Genomic DNA, 18,898 nt, shown 5'->3' with positions numbered 1-18,898 from the left:
AAACAAGTAATTGATTACCAGTCCCTTGCATATGGAAAATTGTTCAGAAATAATTTTCAAAATATAAGAAAAGATGCTTTCAATAATAATGTGTCCTGCCTGAAGTTCTATTACTAATCTCAAGGATCCCTTATATCTTTTTAATAGCCTTCTTGACATGTCATGTCACCTTCAAAGAGTTGTGTATGTACAAGCTTAGGTCTCTCAGTTCCTGCATGTCCTTTAAATTTCTTCCACTTAGTTCATATTGCCTCTCATTCGTCCAACCAACATTAATCACTTCACACTTCTCTATGTTAAATTTCAACTGTCTGCTCATTCCACCACCTATGGGCGCAAAATTAGGCTTGTCCACACTCATTTTTGAGGCACAGCAAGTGCCCATAGGGCTCCAGAATGGCATCGCATCTCAAAGCGATACACATTGGGCACCATCTTGGCAAAGGGGTTAGTGTGCACATGCTCCATGTTCACCAAAAATATACAAAACAGTCAGCTAATGTCAATCACTGATTGACACCATCACTTTTAATTTTGGAGCTTAAGGCTCCAGCTGACAATTTCTCTTAAGGTTGCAAAGATGAAACAGCCCTCTTAATTCCTTAATTTCCTCTTAATTGTTGACGGGCGCCCTTTCGAGTTTAGCGTGCGCCCACTGACTGAAATATTGTCCAAGTGCGCGATGGCATAGGGATGCTCACCCAACATCATCGTGCACTACATTACACTCGAGCATGCGGGCGCACACCGAAGTCCAGCAAAAAATTCTGCCCATAGGACGAAGCAGCCTGCTTGATTGACACCACCTTAAACATTCACTCCCTCCACCACTGTAGAGTGCCAGCAGTGTGTACCATCTACAAGATGCACTGCAGCAACTTGCCAAGGCTCCTAGGACAGCACCTTCCAAACCTACAACCTCTACCACCGAGAAGGACAAGGGCAGCAAATGTATGGGAACACCACCACCTGCAAGATCACCTTCAAGCCAAGCCACTCAATACCCTGACTTGGAACTATATCGCCATTCCTTCAGTGTCGATGGGTCAAAATCTTGGAAGCCCCTTCCTAAAAGCATTGTGGGTGTTCCTACAATATGTGGACTGCAGCGGTTCAAGAAGACAGCTCAACACCCCCTTTACAAGGGCAATTAGGGATGGGCAATAAATACTGGCCTCACCAATGATGCCCACATCCCATCAACAAACAAAAAAAAATACTAATAGGACTTTATCTTGGCTGGGAGAGTTTTTTTATTCATTCATGGGATGTGGGCATCGTCGACTAGGTCAACATTTATTGCCCATTTCTAATTGCCTTTGAGAAGGTGGTAGTGAGCTGCCTTCTTTTACCGCTGCAGTCTATCTGGTGTAGATACACCCACAGTGCTGTTAGGGAAGGAGTTCCAGGATTTTGACCCAATGACGAAGAGGGAATGGCGATATATTTCCAAGTCAAGATGTTGTGTGGCTTGGGGGGAATCTTCCAGGTGGTGCTGTTCCTATGTGTCTGCTACCCTTGCCTTTCTAGATTATCGTGGTCATGGGTTTGGAAGATGCTGTGCTTAGAGCCTTGGTGAGTTCCTGCAAGATGGTACACGCTGCTGCTCCTGAGTGTCTGTGGTGGAGGGAGTGAATGTTTGTAGAAGGGGTGCCGATCAAGTGAGCTGCTTTGTCTTGGATGGTGTCAAGCTTCTTGAGTGTTGTTGGAGCTGCATTCATCCAGGCAAGTGACAAGTATTCTGTCACACTTCTGACCTGTGTCTTATAGATGGTGGGCAGGCTTTGGGGAGTCAGGACGTGAATTGAGCCCTTGCAGAGCAGGACCGATTGTTAAAAGGGGGAGGAGGACAAGGGGAAGACAGACCCTTAGTAGAAGGCCGTATCCACCCATGGGGCAAGATTGTTCAGATGACAGTATTTGCCACCCCACCACCTGAAGCGTTGGCAGAGAACACATACCCGCTGATCCCAGCTACCCCTCAGCCATTTAACATTTGGAGGAGTGAAGACTGAAGGTAAGTTCAGTCTGACGGTAAGTCCAGAGTATCAGCAGACCTGGTTGGCATGTCCCAGTGAGGGGAGAGAGGAGTTGGTGGATTGGGAGGCTGGGGGATGATGGTTAAAGAAGGGGTATGACAATGGGCACGGGGGCCCCTCAAAGGAGGATCCCATCCTTGCCTGACTCCAACCTATTCACTAAAAGTTTGCTAGACTCCCACTCAGCATGGGCCTCCCCCTGCCGCAAGTAAAATACTGGCTGGGGCATTAATTGGCCATCTAAGGGCCTCAATACCTCCACCCCCCATAAAATGGCAGACAGGTTGGAGGTAGGCAGCAGGCAGGCCATGCAATGCATTTTACAAGCCACCCTGCCTTCAAACCCGCAGGTGGGAGAGTGTAAAATTCCAGGTTCTCCTGAATCAACAACCTATCTTTGAGGCATCTGAGCTTCATTAAGTTGCAGTCACTGAAATCTGTCAACTGTTGCAACCATAACTTCAACCTCAAAGCAGGGCAAGGACCACATTGCTAGTGGCTGTGAGGGCAACTGTGTCTATGAACCTTTATGCATCTGACTCCTTTCAGGCTAGCGCTGGAAATATTAGCAACATTTTGAAGCTTTCAGTCAACTGAAACTTAAGGAAGGTCACTGAAGCTCTCCATTCAAAGGGAAGTAACTTCATTAAACTCCATCTTCCCAGAGATAAGCTGGCAGAGTGAGAGTGAGGATTGCAGGCTTATACATGGTGCGGAGTGCCATTGACTGCACACACATCAGTATGTCAACTTTGGCAGGTACTAGAGCTGAGAGGGATTCCAATCGCTCAACAACCTGCTGATGTGAGTAGATAGCACATCGTCCAGGTCAATTCCCGATATACCGGCAGCAGTCATGATGCCTTTATTCTGTAGCAGCTTGCTTTGCCAGCTGCATTTCAGCCACCATGGCAAATCAAAGGGTGGTTCCTGAGCAACAAGGATGTTCACTGATGTAATGGCTCATGTCACAATTGTGCAAATCATACACACGTGTACAGGATGCATAACATGAGAACCTTACTTCCAGATTAAATGTGCAAGAGCAGGCCTTGGTATGCTGAAGCAATGATTTCACTGCATGGGTGACTCTGGAGGAGCCCTGCAGTCCTCTAATGAGTGGGTATCAAGTTTTGTGGTGGTCTGTTGCATATTGCACAACCTCACCATCATGAGGGAAAAGCCAATTGCACCACCTATCAGGAGAGAGGCTGAGAAGCAGGAGCATAAGGAGGAGGACAAGGAAGCAGACAATGTGAGATCAAAAGTAGTGTTTGGAGTGGAATAAGGCCCTGAACATAATTAGTTTCTTTAAAGGGAGTAATTAAAGAGTTTAATCTGAAGGGAAGTCATGGCAGCAGAGCTCACACCCATGATATGCTCCTCCTGAGCTATGTCATAGACACTCCCAGTGTCCCTGATGACCAGGTATGCTTGAAGTGTGTCCAGCTGCAGCTACTAGCTAACTGCATTTCGGAGCTGGAACAGTCAGAAAGGGGAGAAATTATAATGGGGAACAAAGAAATGGCAGAAGAATTGAACACATATTTTGGTTCTGTCTTCACAGAAGAGGACACAAACAATTTCCCAGAAATGTTATGGAACTAAGGGTCTAGTGAGAGGGAGAAATTGAAGAAAATCAGTATTAGTAAAAAAAATAGTGCCAGAGAAATTAATGGGATTAAAGGCTGAAAAATCCCCAGGGCCTGATAATCTGCATCCCAGAATACTAAAGGAAGCAGTCCTAGAAATATTGGTGGATTCACTGTGGAGCATCCCCGATGCTGAGATTGTCATGGACAGCACATTCAGTGAGGTGGTCACACCGCAGGTAAAGACTGAACAGGCAGAAAGGGGATGGGTGGCCACCAGGCAGAGTGGAGGAAGGCAGGTAGTACAGAAGTCCCCTGTGGCCACCCCCCTCTCTAACAGATAGACCATTTTGGATACTGTTGAGGGAGGTGCCTTCTCAGGGGAAAGCAACAGAAGCCAAGTCCATGGCACCAGGGGTGGCCCTGCTGCACAGGAGGGGAGGAAGAAGAGTGGCAGGGCTATAGTGATAGGGAATTCAATAATAAAGGGAACAGACAGGCGTTTCTGCAGCCTCAAAAGACACTCCAGAGTGGTATGTTGCCTCTCTGGTACCAGGGTCAAGGATGTCTTGGAGAGGCTGCAGGGCATTCTGAAGGGGGTGGGTGAACAGCCAGTGGTTGTGGTAGATACTGGTACCAAGGGATGAGGTCGTACAAGCTGAATATAGGGAGTTATGATGTAAATTAAAAAGTAGGACCTCAAAGGTAGTAATCTCAGGATTACTACCAGTGCTATGTATTAGCAAGAGTAGTAATAAAAGGATATATCAGATGAATAAATGGCTGAAGAAATGGTGTAGTGGGGAGGGATTCAGATTCCTGGGACATTGGGACCGGTTCTGGGGAAGGTGGGACCAGTACAAACAGGACAGGTTGCATCTGGGCAGGACCGGGACCAATGTCCTCAGTGAGGGTGTTTGCTAGTGCAGGCGGGGAAGGTTTAACCTAGAATGGCAGGGGGATGGGAACCTGAGCAGGGAGACAGGAGGGGGAAACAAGGAAAGAAACAAAATCCAGGAAAGTAAGAAGCAAAAGTGGAAGGCAGAAAAAGCAAGGGTGAAAAACAAATGGGGTCATAGTGCATAATAAAGCTAAGATGACTAACAGGACAAGTTAAAAAGACAAGTCTAAAGACATTGTATCTGAATGCGAGGAGCATTCGCAGTAAGGTACGTGAATTAGCACAAAAATAGATATAAACGGTTATGATATAGTTGCAATTACGGAGACATGGCTGCAGGGTGACCAAGGATAGGAATTGAACATCCAGGGGTATTCAGTATTTAGGAAGGACAGACAAACAGACAAAGGAGGTGGGGTAGCATAGTTAGTAAAAGAGGAAATCAATGCAATAGTGAGGAAGGATATTGGCTCGGAAAATCATGAGGTGGAATTTGTTTGGGTGGAGATAAGAAACACCAAGGGGCAGAAAACATTGTTGTCTATAGGCCCCCAAACAGTAATGGAAATGTAAGGGAAGGCATTAAGCAGGAAATTAGAGATGCATGCAATAAGGGTATAATTGTAATCATGGGTGACTTTAATCTACATATAGATTGGACAAACCAAACTAGCAATAATACTATGGAGGAGGATTTCCTAGAGTGTGTACGTGATGTTTTTTTACACCAATACATTGAGGAACCAACTAGAGAGCAGGCTATCCAAAACTGGGCATTGTGCAATGAGAAAGGATTAATTAACAATCTTATTGTGTGGAGTCCCTTGGGGAAGAGGGACCATAAAATGATAGAATTGTTCATTAGGATGGAGAGTGAAGAAGTTGAATTTGAAACTAGGATCTTGAATCTAAACAAAGGTAACTACAAGGGTATGAGGCGTGAATTGGCAATGATGGATTGGGGAACCTTACTAATAGGATTGGCAGTGGATAGGCAATGGCTAATATTTAAGGAACATATGCATGAAGTACAACAATTATTTACTCCTGTCTGGCACAAAAATAAAACAGGAAAGGTGGCTCAACCATGGCTTACAAAAGAAATTAGGGATAGTATTAGATCCAAAGAGGAGGCATATAACATTGCCAGAAAAAGCAGCAAGCCTAAGGATGTGGGAGCATTTCAGAATTCAGCAAAAGTGGACAAAAAGATAGATCAAGAAGGGGAAAATGGAGTATGAGAATAAACTTGCAAGGAACATAAAAACCGACTATAAAAACTTCTATAAATATATGAAGAGAAAAAGATTAGCGACGATAAACGTAGGTCCCTTACAGTCAGAAAGGGGAGAAATTATAATGGGGAACAAAGAAATGGCAGAAGAATTGAACACATATTTTGGTTCTGTCTTCACAGAAGAGGACACAAACAATTTCCCAGAAATGTTATGGAACTAAGGGTCTAGTGAGAGGGAGAAATTGAAGAAAATCAGTATTAGTAAAAAAAATAGTGCCAGAGAAATTAATGGGATTAAAGGCTGAAAAATCCCCAGGGCCTGATAATCTGCATCCCAGAATACTAAAGGAAGCAGTCCTAGAAATATTGGATGTATTGGTGGTCATTTTCCAAAATTCTATAGACTCTGGAGCAGTTCCTACAGATTGGAGGGTGGCAAATGTAACCCCACTATTTAAAAAAGGAGAGAGACAAAAAATAGAGAATTACAGAACAATTAGCTTAACATCTGTGGTGGGGAAAATGCAAGAGTCTATTATAAAAGGTGTGGCAACAGAACAGTTGGAAAGCATTAACAGGATTAGTCAAAGCCAGCATGGGTTTATGAAATGGAAATCACACTTAACTAATCTACTGGAGTTTTTTGGGGATATAACAAGTAGAATAGATAAGGAAGAACCAGTGGATATGGTGTATTTGGATTTCAAGAAGGCTTTTGATAAGGTCCCGAATAAGAGGCCTTTGGGTATAATTAAAGCACATGGGATTAGGGGTAATATACTGGCATGGAATTGGTTGAAAGATCAGAAACAGAGAGTGGGAATAAATGGATCTTTCCCCCGGACACTGGTGGTGTACCGCAGGGATCATTGCTTAGGTCCGAGCTATTCACGATATATACAAATGACTTGGATGACAGAACCAAATGCAATATTTCCAAGTTTGCTGATGACACAAAACTAGGCGGGGTTGTGAGGAGGATGCAAGGGGGCTTCAGGGCGATTTAGACAGGTTGTGTGTGTGGGCAAACACATGGCAGATGCAGTATAATGTGGATAAATGTGAAATTATATGCTTTGGTGTGAAGAACAGAAAAGCTGGGTATTATTTCAGTGGTGATATATTGGGAGATATGGATGTACAAAGAGATCTGGGTGTCCTTGTACACCAGTCAGTGTAAGTAAATAGGCAGGTGCAGCAAGCAGTAAGGAAGGCAAATGGTATGTTGGCCTTCATTGAAAGAGGATTTGATTTCAGAAGTAAGAATGTCTTATTGCAGTTAGTCAGGGCCTTGGTGAGACCACACCTGGAGTACTGCATGCAGTTTTGGTCTCCCTACCTAAGGAAGGATATAGTTGCTATAGAGGGAATGCAGCGAAGATTCACTGGCTGTTACTAGGGGTGGCAGGACTATCGTATGAGGAGAGATTGGTTCGACTGGGCCTGTATTCACTAGAGTTTAGAAGAATGAGAGGGGACCTGATCAAAATGTATAAAATTCTAACAGTGCTAGACAGACTGGATGCAAGCAGGATGTTTACCCTGGTTGGGGAAACTAGAACCAGGGGCCACAGTTCCAGGATACGGGGCAGGCCATTTAGGACCGAGATGAGGAAAAATTTGTTCACTCAGAGAGTGGTCAACCTGTGGAATTCGCTCCCACAGAAGGCTGTGGAGGCCGGGTCACTGAGTATATTCAAGAAAGAAATTGATAGGTTTTTGGATATTATGGGCATCAAAGGGTACGGAGAGAAAGTGGGTATATGGCGTGGAGATAGAGGATCAGCCATGATTATATTGAATGGCAGAGGAGGCTGGAAGGGCCGAATGCCTAGTGCTGCTCCTGTTTTCTGTGTTTCTATGAAAGGCCCTGCCACACACACACTTTTCCCTCTATAATCCCTGGTGGGCCGGCTGCTCCCTCTGCAGTATCTTCTAAGCTGCTTATTTCCATCTCTTCACTGGAGGACGAGTCCTCTTGGTTGCAGATGAGGATGTGAATGGAGCTGAGGGGCTGGCTGGTTGAGGGTGTTGGTCTCTTAACAGTTCTGAAGAAGAGTCAGACGGACTCGAAACGTTAACTCTGTCCTTCTCTCCACAGATGCTGTCAGACCTGCTAAGTCTTTCCAGCAATTTTTGTTTTTCTTTCAAATTTCCAGCATCCGCAGTTTTTTGTTTTTAGCCCTGTATGCTATGGTGTTTCAGGTGCTCATCTAAATATTTCTTAAATGTTGTGAGGTTCCTGCCTCTACCATCCCATCAGGCAGTGTATTCCAGACTCCAACCACCCTCTAGGATAAAGGTTTTCTTCAAATTCACTCTATCCATCCTGCTCCTTACCATAAATCTATGCCCCCTGGTTATTGATACCTCCGCTAAGCAGGAAAGGTTGTTCCTTTCTACCCTATCTATGCCCCTCATAATTTTGCATACCTCTATCAGGTCCCCTCTCAGCTTTCTCTGCTCTAAGGAAAACAGTCTCTCTTCATAGCTGAAATGCTACAGCCCAGGCAATATTCTAGCGAAAGCAAAATACCACGGATGCTGGAAATCTGAAACAAAAACAGAAAATGCTGGAAAAACTCAGCAGGTCTAACAGCATCTGTGGAGAGAAAAAAAAGAGTTCACGTTTCGAGTCCGTATGACTCTTCTTCATCTCATATCCCTTCTTAGCTTCCTTATCTACCTGTGCTGCTGCCTTCGGGGATCTATGGACATGTGCACCAACGTTCCTCTGATCGTCTGTACTTCTTAGGGTTCTACCATTCATTGTATATTCCTTTGCTGTGTTAGTCCTCCCAAAATGCATCACCTCACACTTCTAAGGTTAAATTCCATTTGCCACTTCTCTGCCCTTATCAGCTCATCCAAACCATCCTGTAATGTTGTTGCAGTTGTTGTTGCAAATTTTCACATGAGAAATTTTGGAGAATTACTTTCAGTATTGATTATTAAAGCAAAAGGCATTCACTCGAAGTTGGGCAATCTGCTAATGGGATTTGTTTTCACCAATAAGCAATTCTTAAGCTTATCTCAGTGATCAATGAATATTCAGACTCATTGTGTGGAATTTAATGCCCTCACCCGTGGTGAGTTTGGTGACGGGGGCAGTTAGTCAGGCGGGAGGGTGCACCCCGATTAAGCCCAAAAAAAGGAAGGCCATCCACACCGCCAACTGAGGCTTTTAGGTAGGCAATTAATGCCTAGTTAAGGGCTTCATCTCACTGCCACTGGTACCAACCCAGTGCCAGGCAGGGGGGCCACCATGCAGGGAGCATGACAAGCATTCCTGTGCAGGGTTGCTTGTGGGCTTTGGGGAGGGGAAGCCCTTGATTAAAGGCATTCAGTGCCTGCATTCAGTAGTCCTAAGGGAAGGGAAGGAAGGGAAGGGCCTGCTGAGAGCCAATCATTGCCCTAGCCACCAAACCCACTCTCTCAGCCTGTCAATCCCTTCCAATCTGTGGCCTGGATTCCAGGCGAGATCCTAGACCTTGGGTGGGCGAAGTACCTGCAGCAGCCATTGCCTCCCTGTTGGCTCTGCTTTTCAATAGAGCAACGGCTTCTGATCTGTTGGCAGCTCTCAGTGGGTGGGACTTCCAACTTCCAGGGTCTTTGATCTCAGGGATGGTCCATCACTGCCTAGTTAAGTGCCTGAGTGGCACTTAATTTGGTGAGCCGCCCCTAAAAGATGTGGTTCTCCAGCCAGCAGTAAGATCCCTGTCGACTCCATTAAATCCAGCCCATTGTGTTGGCAAGCTACTGGTCCTGGATGTTTGACAGGGGCATTGGTAAGGTTTCCTGTCTAGCTTGATCAGGAAAACAAATTTTTGAAAGAAAAACACAAGTAATCAGATCCAATTAAGGCGATACAGAAGCAGTCATTTTTTTTTAAACAGAATGTCACAATCATTTTCATACAGATAGGTTTCACTGGGCTTTCAATGGCCAGTTTCAGAAAGCTTGGAAACTTAGGGATGTGAACTAAACATAAAGCTGTGTTGAAACATTGATTGAATTAATGTTTACCATATGTTAATAGACAACCTACCTCTTCCTAGGGGGTTGTACACAATCAGCCTAACACGTTCAAGTTAATCATGAATGTTTCAGGTAAAAGCAAAATTTTTCATTTTAAAATGTAGGCCAATGGATTAATTGTATCAAACAGGGTCAAAGAAAAATTTAATTCTAATTGGGACAAGTATTAAAGACAAGCCAAAATACATTTAGGCCAGAATCTTTGGGACGGCGTGCGGGGATGGACCCCGCTTGCCGGCGCATAAAATGTCGCGTGGTGATGTCGGGTGTGCTTCCCAACATCACCACATGTCATTCAGATCTTCGGTTTGGTTGGCTGTGCGGCCACCGAACTGTCAAAGGCCTGTAAAGGCCATTTAGAAACTAATTACAGTAATTAACTGAGCTGCGGGTCCAACCTTAAGGTTGGTGGGCAGGCAAAGAGCCCAGGCAGCCTTCGCATTTTTCATGAAACCTCATCCACAGACGGGATGAGGTTTCATGAAGGATTTAAAATTCAAATAATTTTTTAAATTAAAATTCATTGACATGTCCCAGCTCATGTGACACTGTCACATGAGGGGACATGTCCTAATTTTTTTTTTTCTTTATTAAAATTTTTGACAATCAAACTAATCTCCCTGAGGCAGCTCTGCGCCTCAGGAAGATTTCTGTGCTTTTTCGTGCGTATTCGCGAAAGAGCACAGGCTTGGACTCAGCCTCCTCCCCCCACCTACAGAGGGAGCACTCAGCGTTCTGGGTGCATATCACGCTGGGCGGGCTTTAATTGGCCAGCCCACATAAAATGGCGGCGCTCCCGCCCAGCCCCCTCAACGGGGAGAAAATTCTCCCCTTAAAGTATCTGACAGCACCTTTCTGTAGCAAGGAAGGAAACTGGACAAATTTATTCTAAAAAAATGAGTAAAAACTGGGAAAATGAGAGGTCCAATTGATGATGTTAATATTTATTTTACAAATGCATTTATTTAACATCTTGAAGATGATTGTAATTAAATGAACTCAATGCGTATGTAAGGAAATCTATTAAGTTTGTTCTTTTAACAATGGTTATGAATGTAAAGGTCGATAGGAGCCCCATCGCATGTATGAATTTCATTTGTGAAATTTGAATTTGTCACTCAGGACTCTGTTGATTGTTATAGACTGATTGCAGATTCTGGGAGGTTTAACTCGCTATTAGTGTGCTGACTGTGTGCTAAATAAGGATAAGGATTCCAAGGTTCCTTTATTTACAGCAGCACACATTATTAATTTGTTTTTTTTTAAATTCAATTGTTCTACAACTAAGCAACCAATAAGAAAACAACCTAGCAATGCCATCAAATCATCAATTAACTGCTTTAATAACCAATTTATTACTATAAATAACTTTTAAGGTGCCACTCCAGTTATGAAATACAAATATTGCAGGAATGATGTAGGGAGTTTATTGTAGAAGAAGCTTCATATTATTGTGGATGGGGTCGTGGATGTGAAGAACTCAGAACATAGCACGTCTGGCCACCTTATGGGAAGTGAATACATTCTCAATGACCTGCGATGATTGGAAGTAGGTACAGAAGACAAAATCCAACTTGAGAAAAAAAAACATTAAGGATAATGGTATGTTAATTATAATGCTATACATTTCTAAGAGTGTCAATCATCTTACATGATTATGCCTACCCAGAAAGATTGCGGGCATCAGCCATATGTTTTATGGGAGAATTTTATTAACCTAAATCTAGCTAGATTATTCCTGCATGTGCAATACGAAAGGGAGGTAATAAGTATTCTTTAGAACTATTGTGGTGGGCTAGAAAAGGCAGGAAATGATGGTACAGTGACTATTCATAGGAACAGGTCGAGTAAAATACACAAGTGCTTTCTGCTTATCTATTTACAAGGTATTTTCTATTTCATTCTATTTGATTTGACAATACATAAACTGTAAATTGTACTGTTCTTCCATCTGAAAAATGTTTTCTAAACAATCCATACTGTTCTGTTCATAAAGATGGACTTCAGTAGGTGCTAAAGTGTTAGGATTGATAATGGCATCCAATAGATTTGCGATAAATTGGTCATTATTAAAGTTACAATTTGAGAAGTGCAGTCTGGCACAGTCAACTTTATGGAAGAGAGAACCTCCATAAACATTGCATTGCATTATTGGCATATGCAAGGTTAGTCATGTAGGTGATGAGTATGGCTGGAGGGTGCCTCAGGAGTTCTCATTCTCACCCGTCATAATAATGTCATCCCATTTCAGTAAACAGCCCAGGATGCAACAATGGTCAGTATTGATGTGCTTCAAAGCATATGAGGCACAGTCAACAAGAAGGGATTCAGAGGTTATGCAGCAGATCAGTTGTCACTGCACATAGAGATCAGTTAGAACTTGGCTCCCAGTGACAACGTGCATACAGGGGAGGCGGCTGGCTGGGAGGTCACTGTTAGTCCCTTGGTAATAGTTTGAGCAAGTGATAGGAGAGAAATACCCGAAAGCATGTAATATCCCTATAGTTGGATTAGAGCACTCCATTCCTGGCACAAACAAAAGATGCCTAGGTCTGTAGTTAAATAGACAGCCAACAGAATCACAAGCAGACCCTAAGGAGATCTTTCATGTATTTTCACACTTTCTATTTCCAATGGGTATAAATTAGAAGTACAGGAATACAAAACATTCACACACAAAGCACAGACAACAATATTGTTGACTGTACTGCACATACAAATTATTTACATTAATAAAAGTGCTGAACGCCATGATTATATTTTAAAAAAACAATGGTGAAAAGGAACTTTTTACTTCACATGCCACAAAAAATAAGGCATTTTTAATTTGAATGTATTTACAAAGTAATGGTCATAGTGAAGGACATCTATAAGATTCGAGAGGAATGGCCTGTTGATGAGAATGATGAGTATGCACCTGCACCACATTGGACAGTCTGTTGTATTTTTCTTCATCCCCTTCCTAGGGCTTGCGTCTTTGGCAGGAATGCTTATTTCTCTCTCAACAGCAATATGCAGCAGGCAATATATTTTACTTATTCTTCCAACGTGCTTCAGCTCACAATTTTGAGTACTACCAGGGCAGTCTATTATCGCAATGTTGTTGTAGAAATCCAGATGTCAGTCCTACTATATTTCTGCCTGGCAAAGGTACATCAGTATGGTACCCTTCCTGTAATCAGTCAGGTTCTTAGCAAATAAACCATGTCTGTTTGGGGTTACCTTTCGTGTTGTTATATTTGACAGGGCGGGGAAAGCTTTATCTCCTCAAGGTCTTTACATGATCTCCAAAAATACAGCATTAGCTTGCAAAATTTTTTATTAGTTCACTAGTTCTGGATTAGTAACCCAGGAGCCCAGCCTAATGCTCGGGTCACATTTTCAAATTCCACCACAACAGCTGATGGAATTTAATTTCAAATGGTAAATCTGGAATTTAAAAAAACTAGCCTCAGTAATAGTGACCATGAAACCATTGTCATAAAAACACACGTGGTTCACTAATGTTCTTTAGGGAAGGAAATCAGCCATCCTTACCTGGTCTGGTCTGCATGTAACTCCAGACCCTCAGTAATGTGCTTGACACTTAACTGCCCTCTGAAATGGCTTTCCAAGTCATTCAGTTCAATGGGAATTAGGGATGAGCAACAAATGCTGCCATTGCATGTGATGGCTACATCCCATGAAAGAATAAATAAATATATATTTTTAAAGGCACCTGCAGTCTGACTTCCAATATTAAATTCCCCTTTAATCGTATTTATAACAAATTGCTCAAATTCCATAGAACCTCTCCATAGAAAAGCATTGACATGCATCATAAAGATTCCTGTGAGTTTCCCTTTGTGGTGTCAGTAGAATATTGCTGGATTTGCTTTCAGTTGGGTATGGCCTGCTTTCAGCAAGATGGACTAACTGAGAAATATTATATCCTCGACGCATCATTCAATCCATAAATTTATTTGTATATTGTTGAAATGAGATTATGTTGCAAAAGGTTTACAACTTGCATCTGTCAGGACAATCAGAAGAATGCCAGATTTAAAATAATCACAACAATTTATACTACAGAGAAAAGGGCGCTGATTGTTTGGCAAGACAGTTCTGATTGGATGAGGCATTGCCATGGAGAAGGCAATGGGGAACTATAGGCCCCTGAAGCTCCCGGGTAATTCAAAATGGTGCAAGGCTTAAACATATTCCTTTTGTTTGCAGATAATGGGTCCCTGCATATGAATGTATGACACTTCTATCAAGCATAAATGAGCCATGTTACAAGCTCGACTGTAAATTGTTTGTTCATGTAGCTTTTACTGCACTCAGGATTGTTCAACAAGTGCTGCCCAATTCACAATGAGCTCAAATTACTGTGGTGCCAGAAATCTTCTAGAAAAAAAGCTGAAATGAGTTTGTTACATGTACCCCACCACTCTGCACATTTAAAGGATAGATTATTATGGCAGCATACCATGTAACATCCTGATAGATGAAGTTCCACAATGAGAGCAATGTTCATAAAATTGCCTATAATAAGTCCAAGGTTTTTGGTCCTTTTCCATAGAAAAATCTACCCAGTCCTGAAAGTTTCACTATGTGAATATTAATATTTGAACACTTAGGCTGGAATTTTATTGGCATAGTGAAGATCTCACAGCTCGGGACCAAATGCAGGTCCTGAGACCTCACTGTAAATCTTTCTTACTGGTTTTGAAAATTCAACATTTTAGAAGCATCCATTTGTGCAATGTGGCATTTCTCACTGTATATTTGGAGAACCAGGGTTGCCATCTTAGAAAAGCGTAAGTGATGGGTAAGATTGTGTGAAATTATTTTGTCAACTGTTTTGGAAAATGTTGCAGATCAATCTAAATTTAGAGCACACATTAACTTCTCCATATTGTATAATTAGACATTCTAATATGATTACTTCTCAAAGATAATTATGTTAAAATGTACTCTTCTGTTCAATCATGACTGTTAGAATAAATTATATTTAAATTAAGCTTGCAAATCAGACCATGTAAGCTTATTTTCCAGTGAACTCAAACCCTAATAACACATGACAGTTCAATATTGTTTACGAGTGTAAGATCTCCGCTTTTCTCTTCTGTTAGATAAATTCTTACTTGCATTGTGAATAATGAATGGCTAAGAAAAAGTGGAAGATACACCCTTCTACCCGTGACAAATTACTCTACTGTTCAGACATGAGAGTCACGAGAAATAATGAAAAAACACTCAAAGCTTAAATTAGCACTAGTGTCTTTCCTAGATTTGAAACGTGCTTCAGTTGACAATAACCCCATTGAAAATACACCTGTTAACAATATACCTATTAACAATACACCTGTTAGTCACAAATGCATTACAAGGAATCATGCATGCAATCACCCAGTGAGCGGTCAATCTTTTGCTGATTGTACCTTTTAGCAGCTGACCAAACTGCCTGACTTCAGCACTGAATCACTGTTTGCCACAATTTTTATACCTTCTTTCCAAGGATTGCAGGATGATTCATTGACAAGATTGTACTGTCTCATCAAAATCCACCTTAAGCTACCATTGTCCAAAGTCTATTTTTTTGTTTAAGCTACAATATTAGATGCTACCTTGACATTCAGCATCTGTTTAAACTTCCATCAGTAAAATTATCCCTTGTAGATGTTACAGGTGCTTTCGAGATCATTTTGTAGCAAACACAGCAGTAATCTCCCTTTCTTGGTCATATACATTTTCAAATCACAAGATAATTAAAGCCTCAAATTACTAACTTCTTACACGTTGTTTCTTGGAGAATTAAAGGCAGAGGCCAGGATTTTCCCTGAAATTGACAAAGTCTAAAATCGGGTGGGGAAATCGGCACTTAACCCGCCAATGGCAATGTTGGAATTTCAACCTGTATTGTGTGGTCTACTGTTAAAAAACAATCAGGAGGCAAGCATTTTATGTTGGATCACTGGCAGGGATTCACCCACCCTGCTGTAACCTTAGAGTTTCAGTAATCCAGACGCCATATTTAAAGGCTGCCCCTGCACAGAGTTAGCTCTCTTCAAGGGATAAAAAGCTGCTGTGAACTAACTGATGGCTGCCAAAGCTAGGGAAGAGGATGAATGATCTCCTCCATTTTGTCTTCTCATCACTCTCAACTCGCACACTCACAAACTCATCGCACATCCACAGGGACCACATTCACTACCAGTTCAAGGGATATCACCTTGCACTCTCTCACACTCACCTTCATCTCCCCTGCAGATCGTGCCCTTATCCCATCCATGGCATGACTCACCACCCAACATGCCAGGCATCATTATCACCTAGCCTGGCAGGCATCCTTCTTACACTCTCCACCTGCCTTCATGTAGGACAAGCTGGCACACAACAACAGGGTGAGGACACAGATTTGTGGAGAAATGCCCGACCTCAAGTTTCTGACTCTGAAAACAGAGCAATTCAGCTGGCTGTCGAGGATGCGGACTGTTTGTTTACTGACATTAAGGTTGGCGGCGCTTAGCCAAGTGAGAATCCAGCAGTGCAACATCTATCAGACAACCATGCTCTGCGTGATGCGTCCTGTTTCACAGGCCACTGCCATGCACTAATTATCTCTCCTTTCATTCACAGGCCCATCTGGGAAGCAGCCAAGGGGTCCACGAGCCACGTCCTCAACTCCAGCCCTGTGGCACCATGAAGAGGCTGCAGGACCCCTGGATGATGCCTTGAGAGGAAGGGGCAGCTGGAATAAGCTCGATATGCCCCGCCCCCTCTCACGTTAACACTGATAGATGCCAAAGGCACAGACACTTACTGAAGACCTGTCACGGTGTTCATCCACACCCTCCACCAGTTCAGAGACACATACCTCGGTGGGACCTAGTTCTAGAGTAGCCTCGGGGTCACAATCTGGCGAGCGCATCGCACTGTCTGATCCACAGCAGGGGGATGCAGGGACATCCCAGGTTGCCAGCACTTGGAGAATTGCTGGAAGCTAGGAATCTGCTGAGTCAGATGTGGAGCCTCTGGACTCAGTCATACCTCAGTTGTGAGAGCTTGCAAAGACAAGCTAGGGAACAATGGGAAGGGATATCTGCTGCACTCCTCAGATTGCAAGACTTGATAGAGGATTCTGTATGCCTTCAGACCGAGGTGGTAGCGCCAGCATGCCAATGCACCGAGACCAACACTGGTATGATGGTGGCTGCTGGGGAGAACTTGTTCCAGGATATTGGTCCTGCACTGCTGCAGGAGATTCACTCCATTGCTGTGGCACTTGCTGGCATTCATCAGTGTCAATGTGAGAGAGGAGTAGGGCATCTTGAGCTCACTCCAGCAGCCCCTTCCACTCAAGGGTCAGCCAGGGGTCCTCGGGTACCCATAGGGAGGAGGATCAGCAGGTGCACACCCTGGGGCCATCCACCAGTTGATTCTGGGAGTGACTGGCCCATCTGAATCCCCTCTTCTTGTGGCCCCAGCAGCTCCAGCCCCACAAGCCAAGGAGGTTGGCACTGCCACACAGCAGCACCCCGAAAGCTGGCTGGGGCTCTCCAGATCTCAGCCCTCCAGACTACACCTGCCAAGGTCATCACAGGCAACAGGACATAGCAGTCAGCAAGCCACCTCCGCCTCTCCTGTGGATGTTGGGGATGCACTGAGATATAGCGACAAGGTTAGAGAGGTATTGAAGGTGTGGTTGCAAAATGTGGGCATGGGTGCTAATCACTTGTACTTAATGCTGACCATTGTGAATACACTCCCAAGAATGTCTCCTTGTCTATGGCTGCTTGTTATGATGAATAGTGTTCATGTCAATCAGATGTGAAACCTTGGTTCCTGCACAAAAGTAAGGCAAGTGTCGCAGTCCAGGGCCTCTCCGCTGTGCAGAGTGTAACCTGAGCACAGTGATTGTCTGGCTTCAGAGTCATTCTCCAGATTAGTGATGCCTGCACCTTGATGTGGCTTGATGTGGCTTGTGTTTGCTGCAAGAATCTTGTACCCAAACGTCACTGGGTTCTGTAATGTACTCTGTGTGCTCTCAGCACTTTAGAGGTGGGGCTGTTCCCTCCCCATCTCATCAGCATTCCTGAAAGATGAGGTGTGATGCTGAAGGGAACAGGTGATGAAGCCTGTCAAAGGATGGAATTGTCTTAAAGTCCATGTGCCTGCCATATTTCAGTAGTGTCTCCATGATATGAGCTCTTCATGGAATGTATGTTCGCTGCCCTCAGCCAGACAGGTGTCAGATGTTCCCAGATACAAAGTGAAGATCTCAGCAGTGTCCTCACTGCAGTTTGTCATCATCCTCCTGGAATCTTGTGGCAATGAGGGCTTCATGAGTACACGTGCCTCGCCTGGCCAGTGCAATGGCCTCATCACCTGCATCCTCCCCTTCCAGGACCTCATCACCATCAGCCATGAGGATGCGTGACACCCTATGGGGAGTGTATAGCAGTTCTCCGCCAGATCTGTCAAGGCACTGGAACCTCATTTTCAGGATCCCTATGGTGTGCTGTACCAAACTCCAGGTTGTGGCATAAGCCTCGTTGTACCTTCTCTCAGCAGCAGTCTAAGGCTGCCACACGGATATCATCAGCCATGTCCTTTGTGGGTGGTCCTTGTCCCCAAGGAGCCAACCCTGCAGCCTGTGTTGGCCCTGGAATGCTTCAGGGATCTGAGACCTGCTGAAGATGTATGAGTTGTAGATGCTTCTGGGGTATCTTGCATACACCTGCATGATCCGTTTGTTATGGTTGCAAGCCAGCCACGTCCGTCATATTCATCTCCATCTTCTCTCCTGCCTGTAAGCAATGGGGCAGACAGTAAGATCACCAGGCTCCATCTTCCTTCTTTGAAGTGAAGAAGGGTCATACAGGTTTGAAACATTAACTCTGTTTCTCCCTCCCCAGATGCTGTCAGACCTGAGATTTTCTAGCATTTTCTGTTTTACTTCAGATTTCCAGCATCCATAGTATTTTGATTTTATCCATCTTCCTGATGGGCTCCTCACTGCAGTGTCAAAGATGGTCAGCAATTGTCTCCTAAGGACCACTCTTGGTCAAGTCATCATCTCTGGCTGCCTTTCAAGGTCCCTTTATGC

Source organism: Carcharodon carcharias, chromosome 1 (genome assembly GCF_017639515.1).
Source record: "Carcharodon carcharias isolate sCarCar2 chromosome 1, sCarCar2.pri, whole genome shotgun sequence".
Taxonomy (NCBI): Eukaryota; Metazoa; Chordata; class Chondrichthyes; order Lamniformes; family Lamnidae; genus Carcharodon; species Carcharodon carcharias.
This window is presented reverse-complemented; position numbering follows the sequence as displayed.